The 13,052-nt window shown below is 41.1% G+C and overlaps 1 long non-coding RNA gene across 1 annotated transcript; it reads right to left on the reverse strand.

Annotated features, from left to right (window-relative positions):
* Nucleotides 1-3,489: 3,489 nt before the first annotated feature.
* Nucleotides 3,490-6,319, reverse strand: LOC124019121. Its single transcript, XR_006835739.1, has 3 exons — nucleotides 6,190-6,319; nucleotides 3,975-4,142; nucleotides 3,490-3,520 (listed from the first exon to the last, which is right to left on the reverse strand). It is a non-coding gene; the product is annotated as an uncharacterized LOC124019121 (long non-coding RNA).
* Nucleotides 6,320-13,052: the final 6,733 nt, after the last annotated feature.

The following is a 13,052-nucleotide window of genomic DNA, read 5'->3' on the forward strand; positions in this document are numbered from 1 at the left end:
AGTACCTAACAATATTGAGCCATTGGAGTTTATTATGGGGGGGGGGTGTCAATGTGTTGATTCAAGAATTAAGTATGTTTCGGTTCGACTGAGAGAAGGGAAATTCAGTCCTTGTAATGATAAAAAATAACCAAGTCAATCAGCACAGAGTCAATTTTGTATTTAACTTCAACGAAATGGTCATATACTCACATAATGTTAAGTATAGTACTTTTTTATATGCCATTTAGCAGACGCTTTTATCCAAAGCGACTTACAGTCATGTGTGCATACATTCTACGTACTTTTATTGCATAAAGTGATACGTGACAAGTAGAATAACTTTTATCACAAGCTGGTACCTGACTTGCCTAGTTGGAAAAAAAAGAGAAAGAACCCTAATTGCTCCAGGGTCGCCATCAATAATGGCTGATCCCTGGCCGTGACCCCAGGCCCCAAGGGTGTCCCCCCCCCCGTCACTTTTCATTAGTGAATAATCTTTAGACACCATCACATCAACCATCACCATATCATCTACTCTGCCTCATCATACTCCTTATTTCCTCAGCTCATCCAGTTCCCTGCTACATCCTAAACTAACATAATTGATGACAAACTAACTAGTACTATATTACATCACTATACACTACTGTTGTGTGCATTTTCTACTGGTGTATCCTGAATCTACTCTCTGTGTACCTCTTCCCGCAGTGCGTGCAGGTGAATGGCCTCTATCTCGTGTGGACCTTCAGGTGCATCTTCAGCTGGTGCAGGTGTAAGAACACCCTTTCACAGTCGGGGCAGCTGTAGGATTTCTCCCATGTGAACCCTCTGGTGTCTCTTCAGATTGAACGAGTGGGAGAAACTAGCCTGGCACAGGTGGCAGCCAAACTGTTTCTCCCCCATGTGCATCCTCTGGTTGATCTCCACGTGTTTGGGACAACTGAAAGCTTTTCCACAGAATGAACACGAGAGTCGCTTCTCTTTGTGTGTGTTGTAGGGTCCATGTTCCAGTTGATAGATCCTATAGAAGGAAGACTGAAGGCTGCGCCTGTTAGGGGGTTTAACGGAAGCACCATCAGTCTCTCTGAATCACAACTATAGGAGCAGGACGGAGCACCACTAGCAGAGAGGCGACTACGAGATGCTGGCCCTCTAGGCAGAGTTGCAAAGAAAAAGCCATATCTCAGACTGGCCAATAAAAAGAAAAGATTAAGATGGGCAAAGAACACAGACACTGGACAGAGGAACTCTGCCTAGAAGGCCAACATCCTGGAGTCGCCTATTTACTGTTGACATTGAGACTGTTGTTTTGTGGGTACTATTTAATGAAGTTGCCAGTTGAGGACTTGTGAGGCGTCTGTTTCTTAAACTAGACACTAATATACTTGTCCACTTGCTCAGTTGTGCAGCGGGGCCTCCCACTCCTCTTTCTATTCTGGTTAGGGCCAGTTTGTGCTGTTCTGAGGGGGGAGTCGTACACAGCGCTGTATGAGATCTTCAATATCTTGGCAATTTCTCGCAATGAATAGCCTTACTTTCTCACAACAAGAATAGACTCACGGGTTTCAGAAGAAAGTCTTGGTTTCTGGCCATTTTGAGCCTGTAATTGAAACCACAAATGCTAATGCTACGCATACTCAACTCGTCTAAAGGCAAGTTTTATTGCTTCTTTAAATCAGAACAACAGTTTTCAGCTGTGCTAACATAATTGAAAAATCAATCAAAAAAGGGTTTTCTAATGATCAATTAGCATTTTAAAATTATAAACTTGGATTAGCTAACACAACGTGCCATTGGAACACAGTTGGTTGCTGATAATGAGCCTCTGTACGCCTACATAGATATTCCATTAAAATCCGCCCTTTCCAGCTAAAATAGTCATTTACAACATTAACAATGTCTACACTGTATTTCTGATCAATTTGATGTTATTTTAAATGGACAAAAAAAAGTGCTTTATTTTCATAAACAAGGACATTTCTAAGTGACCCCAAATTTTCAACGGTAGTGTATGCTGAGCACTTGTTGGCTGATTTTCCTCAACTCTGTGGTGCAACTGATCCCAAATCATCTCAATTGGGTTGAGGTCAGCTGATTGTGAAAAAAAAATAATAGTCCTACTAAGCGCAAACCAGATGGGATGGCATATCGGTGCAGAATGCTGTGGTAGCCATGCTGGTTGTGTGCCTTGAATTGTAAATAAATCACAGACAGTGTCACCAGAAAAGCACTATACACCATCACACCTCCTCAATGCTTCACGGTGGGATCCACACATGCACAGATCATCCGTTCACCTACTCTACGTCTCAAAGACACAGAAGTTGGAACCAAAAAGCTGAAATTTGGACTCCTCGGAACAAAGGACAGATTTCCACAGGTCTAATGTCCATTGCTCGTGTTCCTTGGCCCAATCAAGTCTTTTCTTCTTATTGGTGTCCTTTAGTAGTCGTTTCTTTGCAGAAATTCGACCATGACGGCCTGATTCACGCAGTCTCCTCTGAACAGTTGATGTTGAGATGTGTCTGTTACTTGAACTCTGTGAAGCATTTATTTTGGCTGAAATCGGAGGTGCAGTTAACTCTAACTTATCCTCTGTAACTCTGGGTATTCCTTTCCTGTGGCGGTCTTCATGAGAGCCAGTTTCGTAATAGCGCATGAAGAAGCGTTCAAAGTTATTGAAATTTTCCGGATGGACTGACCATGTCTTAAAGTAATGATGGACTATCATTTCTCTTTACTTATTTGAGCTGTTCTTGCCATATTATGGACTTGGTCTTTTACCAAATAGGGCTATCGTCTGTATACCACCCCTACCTTGTCACAACACAACTGATTGGCTTAAACTCATTAAGGAAAGAAATTGCACAAATTCAAATAACACACCTGTTAATTGAAATGCATTCCAGGTGACTACCTAATGAAGCTGGTTGAGATAATGCCAAGAGTGTGCAAAGCTGTTAAGGCAAAGGGTGGCTACTTTGAAGAATCTAAAATACAAAATCTATTTAGATCTGTTTACCCCTTTTTTGGTTACTACATGATTCCATATGTGTTCACTTTTATTCTACAATGTAGAAAATTGTAAAACATAAAGAAAAACCCCTGAATGAGTAGGTGTCTCCAAACTTTTGACTGGTACTGTATGTGTAGTTATATTTAGTAAATGTGTAGTAGAGTTAAAATGGTTATTCCATCAAATTTCAAATTATTAGAATAGTACACAACACAGAACAGAACAACCAGGTAGAGGGTCAGTGGCCAAAGCCCGCTAACAGGAATATTCCAAGTTCAGAAAGAAGGGGGGGGGGGGGGGGGGGGGGGTCAGATCGCTATGATCGCCAGGAACTTTACTTTTAGTGTCTATTTTTAATTGCTGCGCTACTGGTCCTGTCTGTTGATGTTAGGTAGGCAGCTACAGTAGCTGAATGATGTTAACGTCTTCGGGTTTTGTTTCATTATGTATTTTATTTCATCTGGGTGCTTGTGTCAGCTACAAACACCCTAGGATCTTCCCGTAGCTCCGGTTCTCCTCAGTCTGAGAAAACAGAGAGAAAGATGTGTTGCAGATTACTCCTTTGTGGAAGTCCATAACGTGAAATAAATAAAACATCCCAATGTTAATGCTGTGGATATTGTTATAAACGAGTGTGAGACTATTGCAACATGTAACTTTCAGAGTTGTATTGTTGTTATTAATATAGTTTACAGAGAGTGCTAAAAGTGCTGCTGTTAGCATGTCTGTTAGCATGTCTCCAGCTAGCATGTCTTTCTGTGATGCAGACGGTTAGCTGAGCTGCCGACTGGTGCTGGCGTTGCATGATGGGATATGTAGTTTGGTCCTTTACGGTCCAAATGGAATAGAGGCGATCTCACGTTGTAACTTGTTTATGTTGCAGTGTTTTTGTACACGAGTTGCAGTATTTTGCTACTGTCAACACTGAAAGCACCTAGCAATGTATTGGGGCTGTTAGACAGGATATGTGTTTTACCTTTCTTCATGCTCCTGCATAGAACAACTTGTCAGATGGTGCATTGGAGACTGATGTGTTCCTGCCCTGTCTTTTCACAATACTTTTGCAGATCAACATAAAAGCCTAAAAGACAGCCGTGGTGTCGCTCTTCATTTCTTGGTTCTCCTGTGGTACCTAAGAAACCCGCTACAAATGTGTATGCAGAATAGGGTGAGATCAGATGTTACATATATTAAAGGGGGTCTCAATCAAATTCTTAAACCCAAAATTGTAATTTTCATTCTATTAAACATTAAGCTTAATACACGATATGAAAACTACACGTCAACAAAAAATCTGCATTCATTTTCTCATTAAGTGTTTTGGGGGAAAAAATTAAGTAGTTCAAAATGTATTAAATGTATTGTTTTTCTACACACAATACACCATAATGACAAAGCGAAAACATGTTTGGACATTTTAGAAAATGTATTAAAAATGAAATACACAATTCCTGACATTTAATCCTAGTAAAAATTCCTTGTCTTAGGTCAGTTAGAATCACCACTTCATTTTAAGAATGTGAAATGTCAGAATAATAGTAGAGTGATTTATTTCAGATGTTATTTCTTTCATCACTTCCCAGTGGGTCAGAAGTTTACATACACTCGATTAGTATTTGGTAGCATTGCCTTTAAATTGTTTAACTTGGGTCAAACGTTTCAGATAGCCTTCCACAAGCTTCCCACAATAAGTTGGGTGAATATTTTTGGCCCATTCTTCATGACAGAGCTGGTGTAACTGAGTCAGGTTTGTATGCCTCCTTGCTCGCACACACTTTTTCTGTTCTGCCCACAAATTTTCTATGGGATTGAGGTCAGGGCCTTGATGGCCACTCCAATACCTTGACTTTGTTGTCCTTAAGCCATTTTGCCACAACTTTGGAAGTATGCTTGGAGTCATTGTCCATTTGGAAGACCCATTTACGACCAAGCTTTAACTTCCTGACTGATGTCTTGAGATGTTGCTTCAAAATATAGCCACATAATTTTCATTCCACATGATGCCATCTACTTTGTGAAGTGCCTCAGTCCCTCCTGCATAAGAGCACCCCCACAACATAATGCTGCCACCCCCGTGCTTCACGGTTGGGATGGTGTTCTTCGGCTTGCAAGCCTCCCCCTTTTTCCTCCAAACATAACGATGGTCATTATGACCAAACAGTTATATTTTTGTTTCATCAGACCAGAGGACATTTCTCTAAAACGTACGATCTTTGTCCCCATGTGCAATTGCAGACCGTAGTCTGGCTTTTTTATGGTGGTTTTGGAGCAGTGGCTTCTTCCTTGCTGAATGGCCTTTCAGGTTATGTTGATATAGGACTTGTTTTACTGTGGATATAGATACTTTTGTACCCGTTTCCTCCAGCATCTTCACAAGGTCCTTTTCTGTCATTCTAGGATTGATTTGCACTTTTCGCACCACAGTACTTTCATCTCTAGGAGACAGAATGCGTCTCCTTCCTGAGCGGTATGACGGCTGCGTGGTCCCATGGTGTTTATACTTGCGTACTATTGTTTGTACAGATGAATGTGGTACCTTCATGCGTAAGGTAATTGCTCCCAATGATTAACCAGGCTTGTGGAGTTTTGGGTGGTGTAGTGGGGGGAGGAATGTGGTGTCTAGGGCTCAGGACTAATGAGAATTGAATGCAGGTAGGTTGTGATTGGCCTCACTCCAGTACAGTAGTTGAAGGTGTATGCGATCTGCCAATCCAATCTCAAAGAAGTGTATGTCAGAGTAGAAGCTATACCAGGAAGTCCAACAAACTGTCCATAGAGCTGAGAAATCTATGGAAGGTTATAAAAGAGTGTTGAAAGTTTCCAAGAGCATAGTGGTCTCCGTCATTGGGAAATTTAAAAAAAATGGAACAACCGAGACTCTGCCTACAGCTGGCTGTCTGACCAAACTAGAAAGAAGAACCTTGGTCAGGGAGGTAACCAAGAACCCAATGACCACTTTGACAGAACTACAGAGTTCCTTGGCTGAGATGGGAGAACCTGCCAGAAGGACAACAATCTCTACAGCACTTAACCAATATGGGCTTTATGGGAGAATGGCCAGACGAAAGCCACTCCTGAGAAAAATGCACGACAGGCAGCAAACCAGGAGTTTGCAAAAAGGCACGTGAAAGACTCAGAGCATAAGGCAAAATATTCTGTGGTCTAATGAGACAAACATTTTACTTTTTTACCTGAATGCAAATCGCTATGTTTGGAGAAAGGCACAGCTCATCACCTGTCTAACACCATCCCTACCATGATGCATGGTGGTGGTAGCATCATGCTACGGGGATGCTTTTCAGCAGCAGGGACTGGGAGACTGGCAAGGATAGAGGAAACAATGAATGGATCAAATACAGGAAAATCCTTGATGAGAATCTGCTTCCCTTATTGATGTCACTTGTTAAATCCACTTCAAATCAGTGTAGATAAAGGAAGGAGACCATTTTTTAGACAATTGAGACATGGATTATGTACAGTACCAGTTAAAAGTTGACACACCTACTCATTCAAGGGTTTTTTAATATTTTCTACATTGTAGAATAATAGTGAACACATGGAATAATGTAGTAATCAAAAAAGTGTAAAACAGATTCTACAAAGTAGCAACCCTTTGCCTTGATGACAACTTTGCACACTCTTGGCATTCTCTAAACCAGCTTCATGAGGTAGTCACCTGGAATGCATTTCAGTTAGCAGATGTGTACCTTGTTAAAAGATAATTTGTGGAATTTCTTTCCTTCTTAATGCCTTTGAGCCAATCAGTTGTGTTGTGACAAGGTTGCTGCATCAGATGGCCTGGCCTCCACAATCCCCCAACCTCAACCCAAATGAGATGGTTTGGGATGAGTTGTACCGCAGAGTGAAGGAAAAGCAGCCAACAAGTGCTTAGCATATGTGGGAACTCCTTCAAGACTGTTGGAAAACCATTCCAGGTGAAGCTGGTTGAGAGAATGCCAAGAGTGTGCAAAGCTGTCATCAAGGCAAAGAGTGGCTACTTTGAAGAATCTAAAATATATTTGTTTAACGCTTTTTTGCTTACTACATGATTCCATACATGTTATTTCATAGTTTTGATGTCTTCACTATTATTCCACAATGTAGAAAACAGTAAAAAATAAAGAAAAACCCTTGACTGTGTAGGTGTGTCCAAACTTTTGACTGGTACTATGTGTGCCATTCAGATGTTTAATGGGCATATACCAAATGCAAGGCACTATAAGTCCTTACACCATGGCAACCCTGCATCCCTACAAGCTGTGGGTATTGATCATGTTCCGGCCTCAATTAGAAAAGGGCAACGTCTTAAACAGCTAAACCAAAGGGAAGGTTTTTGGATTTACAGATTACAGGCCACTAAGTATCCTGGTTTAAATGAACATATGGATTTCTCACCTTTCCTGTAGGGTCATGATAGGTCCATTTGCTGTCATCTAGTGGACATTTTGCTTTATTGCCCTCAGCTATATATTGCCCTCAGCTATGTTCAGCTATGTTGTCGACTATGTTTGCTGTGTTCCAGTGTACTATGGAATAGATCGCTTTCCTATTCTTGGCACTTTGCCCAGTCTTATTTAAGGTTATAACTACATTTCTAGGCATTCTGATGCTTCTAGCTTGGAGTTAAACATTTTAATAAACATATCTATAGTATTTCACTTTTTTCCCCTTAAATGTTACCCCCTTTTCTCCCCAATTTCGTGGTATCCAATTGTTAGTAATTACTATCTTGTCTCATTGCTACAACTCCCGTACGGGCTCGGGAGAGACGAAGGTCGAAAGCCATGCGTCCTCCGAAACACAACCCAACCAAGCCGCACTGCGCGCCTCCAACCCGGAAGCCAGCTGCACCAATGTGTCGGAGGAAACACTGTGCACCTGGCTACCTTGGTTAGCGCGCACTTCGCCCGGCCCGCCGCAGGAGTCGCTGGTGCGCGATGAGACAAGGAAGTCCCTAACGACCAAACCCTCCCTAACCCGGACGACGCTAGGCCAATTGTGCGTCGCCCCATAGACCTCCCGGTCGCGGCCGGCTGCGACAGAGCCTGGGCGCGAACCCAGTTTCTCTGGTGGCACAGCTCGCGCTGCGATGCAGTGAGTATTTCACTTTTTAATGTGTATAGTATTGCGTACTAGGTGTTGTTCAATAAATGTTTAACCCCTCCCTCTTCAAATTAGGGCTAATTGGAAAAACCGGTTCAAGAGAACATTGTATTATAATTTCTTTGTACTCCCTGACAAAGGCCATGCAGCCGAAATGCGTCAGATTAAAAAAAAATGTTTTTTAACATGAACATGCCATACAAATAAAGGTATTTTAAGGAATCATATGAAGAGTGCCTTGGTCCTCCTTTCTTTTTGATAACCAATGCAAGTAACTTGTAATGACAACTAGTTAAAAATAGCCTACAACTAAAACAATTTCAGGTAGAAAATATTCTGATAAAAATAGGTATCCTATAAATCACATTGGCTACGCATAGCAGTTTGTTCATGTTCTTTCAATTGCATTTCTCTCTCTACCCCGCCTGTCTGCAAGAACTTGAAACATTGTATCAACTGTGTCTGGTCTGAAGCTCCCACTTGCAGCATTGTATCAACCATTCTGGGACCTCAGAGTTTCTCGCGCCAGTGAGTTCCGGACAGAGCTAGCTGTATTTACGCAAAGGATAAGAATTCATCAGGTATTTAACGATGTTTTCACTGGATCAGAGCATGACATTTTTCCCTTTCACACCTAGGCTCGGTGGTTATTGAAAGGGAGAGAGTTGGAAATATTTTTCAAATACATTAGCTAGGTTTCCATCCAATTGGCGACAGATTTTCATGTGAATATTGTAAAATCTGCAAATTTTCCGACCAGAGGGGTTTCCTGCTTAAATGTTACATGCACAAGTACAGTAAAAAGCTTTTCTTGTTGCAGATAACAGGCAGTATGTGATGAGGTAGTGCACATAGAAATTACTTTTGTGGTTAAATTCCCATGTGCCGATAAATTGGTTTCCATCCCACTTTCAATTTTACTGATGGCACGTGCACTCTAGCCATCAACACGCAGATACAGTGAGTGTATATAGTCTACGTGATAAGATTGACAAAATAGCTTATTTTGATCTGTGAATTAAATGATTAGCCTACATTTCCAACTAACCTTTTAAAAGTTGACTGTGCCAAATTCTTGCCAATCCATTATTCTACTGCTAACTATGAGGAATGTTTTCCATAATGTACATTGTATGCATATACATTCGAATAAAGAACACTATCACATTGTGTCTCACTATTTATTAAGTACGAAGACAAATAGCAAAAGGTGTCTCAGGAAAGTATCTAAATATAGTGTAACCTACCAATGTATTTTGAGAGAGAAGCGTCATGGGAGGCACGATCTTACATTTTGCAGACCAGAAATGAGAGCTTCACCATCTGTCAAAATCCAGAGCTTCTGATGGAGATTGTAGAACTGTAGTCAATGCATGCATCACTATTCTCACCTAAATCGAAATAATCCCACCCTGGTCACCAATGTAGCCAACCGATTTAGAGTGAGTGAAGTGCCTTAGCGGAATGCAATTTAAGATGGTGTGGTCTAGAGACGAGAAATCTACCATCTACGGCAAAAGGGTGGGCTCCTGGCAGGTACAATATAATTCTTATCACTGCATGTTACAATAGTAAAACAATCTGTTCGTCGCCTCAAACTGATTCTATATCGCTTTAATAAGCATGTGTATCTATAGTTGCTGATTTGGTGCACTTCAACTCTAAAATACACTACAATGCAAACTGTGTAAGACACAACTCACAAAGAAAAGACAACAGGCAAATGCATATGTGGTCTCAGTGTCTATTGGTGATGGCAGGGCTAGTTCAAACTGCAATAGGATGGTTCTCCTCACAGGTGAGTGAATCAGCTGAGCCTATGCTTGGTGAATAGCACTTGGTTGATTTCTGGGAGCGGGAAGGTGAGCTGAATAGATCACGAGACAAAGCTGAAGAATGAATCAAAGAAATCATCACCGCAAATGATTGTAGCTTGAGCTAGAAATGAAAATCCTTATAGTCAAAACAATTACAACAACTGGGCTAAGGATAGAGGCTCTGCATTCTACTCCAATGTAGCTATACCACATTATCTGGTGTACAAAGATTTTTGGTATCCATGACTGGACGTTACAGGGTTGTCAATGCAAAACACAGCCATAGATTATTCAACTAACATGGCCGTACTTATTACTGGAAGCCATTGTTACTCAGTTGTCTCGAGAATTGATCCATATACAACAATAAAGAGCCTTGCCCTTATCCTAAAGCGCGTATTCTTCCGCTTGAAATCGCTCTTCAAATCAATATAATCATAATCCCACAGAGATATTAACGTCCTTCCCCTGTAAACAATTATAAGGTATAATACCGGGTACATAAATCAGTCTGATGAACGCAAAGAAGTGTTGCGAATTGATCAATCCAACGCATCAAAGGAATATTGTCCATAAATCAAAACCAACATTTAGGGAGCTTTATGAAACGAAATATACATATTAAAGACACTAAATACAAGCTATTAAGTCACAACAAGCTCGATTTGAAATATCGACATGAAAATTAAAATACCCTGCGCATTAAACTGCTGACCACAAATGCAAACTATCATATCAATCCTAAACATAATGCATTGAAATAAATGACATGCATTCAAAAGGAATTACTATCATCAAATACACATACATGTTTATTTAGTTATCTCGGGGTGACCGGTTTATCCGAACAGAAATCTATATTTTGCTGTTTTGAAGCAAGCACTGTCATCCTCAGCATCAACGGCAATCGGCTGGCGTGGGTCTTTCTCCGCCATTCTTGTGGAGCTGTGCTTGGCCTTAAGTTGCTTCTTGATATTTTAAGTTGGCACATTTTTTATGTTTTTTTCTCCTTTAATTCTACCAATTCAAAATAATGTGAATACTTCCACGATATAAAGGCTGCTGCCTCTGCCATGTTGCTGGCTTCCCGCTACAACGTTCTTGAAGAAACAGGAAGTGTGTGAACGTAGGGAAATTATTTATTTTGGGGGGGCCCAAAAACAGAAAAAAGTAACAAATAGCTTATTTGAAAACACAACTAAGTAACTGATTACTTCAGTTGAAAATACCAAGGCGTTAAGTTACTCTTTACAACAAAAAAGTAATTTGAGTACTCTACACCCAACACTGCTGAGGAATCACTTTAAACATTAGGCTGCAGCACCCGGCTGTCGCAACATGCACTGCTGCCTTCACCATAAATACTATGCTCACAGTCAATCACACATTGCCAGCACATGCATACCCATGTTTATCCTGCTTATATGAAATCATCAGGACAGTGCATCATCATACGCAGTTTTACCAACAGGTCCTTTTCTCCTGCTCAGTTCATAAAAAAGGAAAAGTGCCATATCTGTAATTCGGAGTTTCATCCTGATGAGACTAATTTATTCCTTCACTCAAGCTACCATGATTGTATTGCAATACACTACACCCCAAAAGGTGTCAAAAGAGCTCTCTTGTGACATAAACATACAGACAACCGACTGATGCAGCGCTCGCAACCCAGAAATACAGTGGGGCAAAAATGTATTTAGTCAGCCACCAATTGTGCAAGTCCCCCTACTTAAAAATATGAGAGAGGCCTGTAATTTCCATCATAGGTACACTTCAACTATGACAGACAAAATGAGAAAAAACAATCCAGAAAATCAGATTGTAGGATTTTTAATGAATTTATTTGCAAATTATGGTGGAAAAAATATATTTCTACTAACAAGCAAGATTTCTGGCTCTCACAGACCTGTAACTTCTTCTTTAAGATGCTCACCTGTCCTCCACTCGTTACCTGTATTAATGGCACCTGTTTGAACTTGTTATCAGTATAAAAGACACCTGTCCACAACCTGAAACTGTAACACTCCAAACTCCACTATGGCCAAGACCAAAGAACTGTCAAAGGACACCAGAAACAAAATTGTAGACCTGCACCAGGCTGGGAAGACTGAATCTGCAATAGGTAAGCAGCTTGGTTTAAAGAAATCAACTGTGGGAGCAATTATTAGGAAATGGAAGACATACAAGACCACTGATAATCTCCCTCAATCTGGGGCTCCACGCAAGATCTCACCCCATGGGGTCAAAATGATCACAAGAACGGTGAGCAAAAATCCCAGAACCACACGGGGGGGACCTAGTGAATGACCTGCAGAGAGCTGGGACCAGAGTAACAAAACCTACCATCAGTAACACACTATGCCACCAGGGACTCAAATCCTCCAGTGCCAGACGTGTCCCCCTGCTTAAGCCAGTACATGTCCAGGCCCATCTGAAGTTTGCTAGAGAGCATTTGGATGATCCAGAAGAAGATTGGGAGAATGTCATATGGTCAGATGAAACCAAAATATAACTTTTTGGTAAAAACTCAACTCGTTGTGTTTGGAGGACAAAGAATGCTGAGTTGCATCCAAAGAACACCATACCTGCTGTGAAGCATGGGGTTGGAAACATCATGCTTTGGGGCTGTTTTTCTGCAAAGGGACCAGGACGACTGATCCGTGTAATGGAAAGAATGAATGGAGCCATGTATCTTGAGATTTTGAGTGAAAACCTCCTTCCATCAGCAAGGGCATTGAAGATGAAATGTGGCTGGGTCTTCCAGCATGACAATGATCCCAAACACACTGCCCGGGCAACGAAGGAGTGGCTTCGTAAGAAGCATTTCAAGGTCCTGGAGTGGCCTAGCCAGTCTCCAGATCTCAACCCCATAGAAAATCTTTGGAGGGAGTTGAAAGTCCGTGTTGCCCAGCAACAGCCCCAAAACATCACTGCACTAGAGGAGATCTGCATGGAGGAATGGGCCAAAATACCAGCAACAGTGTGTAAAAACCTTGTGAAGACTTACAGAAAACGTTGACCTCTGTCATTGCCAACAAAGGGTATATAAGAAAGTATTGAGATAAACTTTTGTTATTGACCAAATACTTATTTTCCACCATCATTTGGAAATAAATTAATTTAAAAATCCTACA

The sequence above is a fragment of the Oncorhynchus gorbuscha genome, unplaced genomic scaffold, assembly GCF_021184085.1.
Source record: "Oncorhynchus gorbuscha isolate QuinsamMale2020 ecotype Even-year unplaced genomic scaffold, OgorEven_v1.0 Un_scaffold_7:::fragment_4:::debris, whole genome shotgun sequence".
In the NCBI taxonomy this organism is placed as follows: domain Eukaryota; kingdom Metazoa; phylum Chordata; class Actinopteri; order Salmoniformes; family Salmonidae; genus Oncorhynchus; species Oncorhynchus gorbuscha.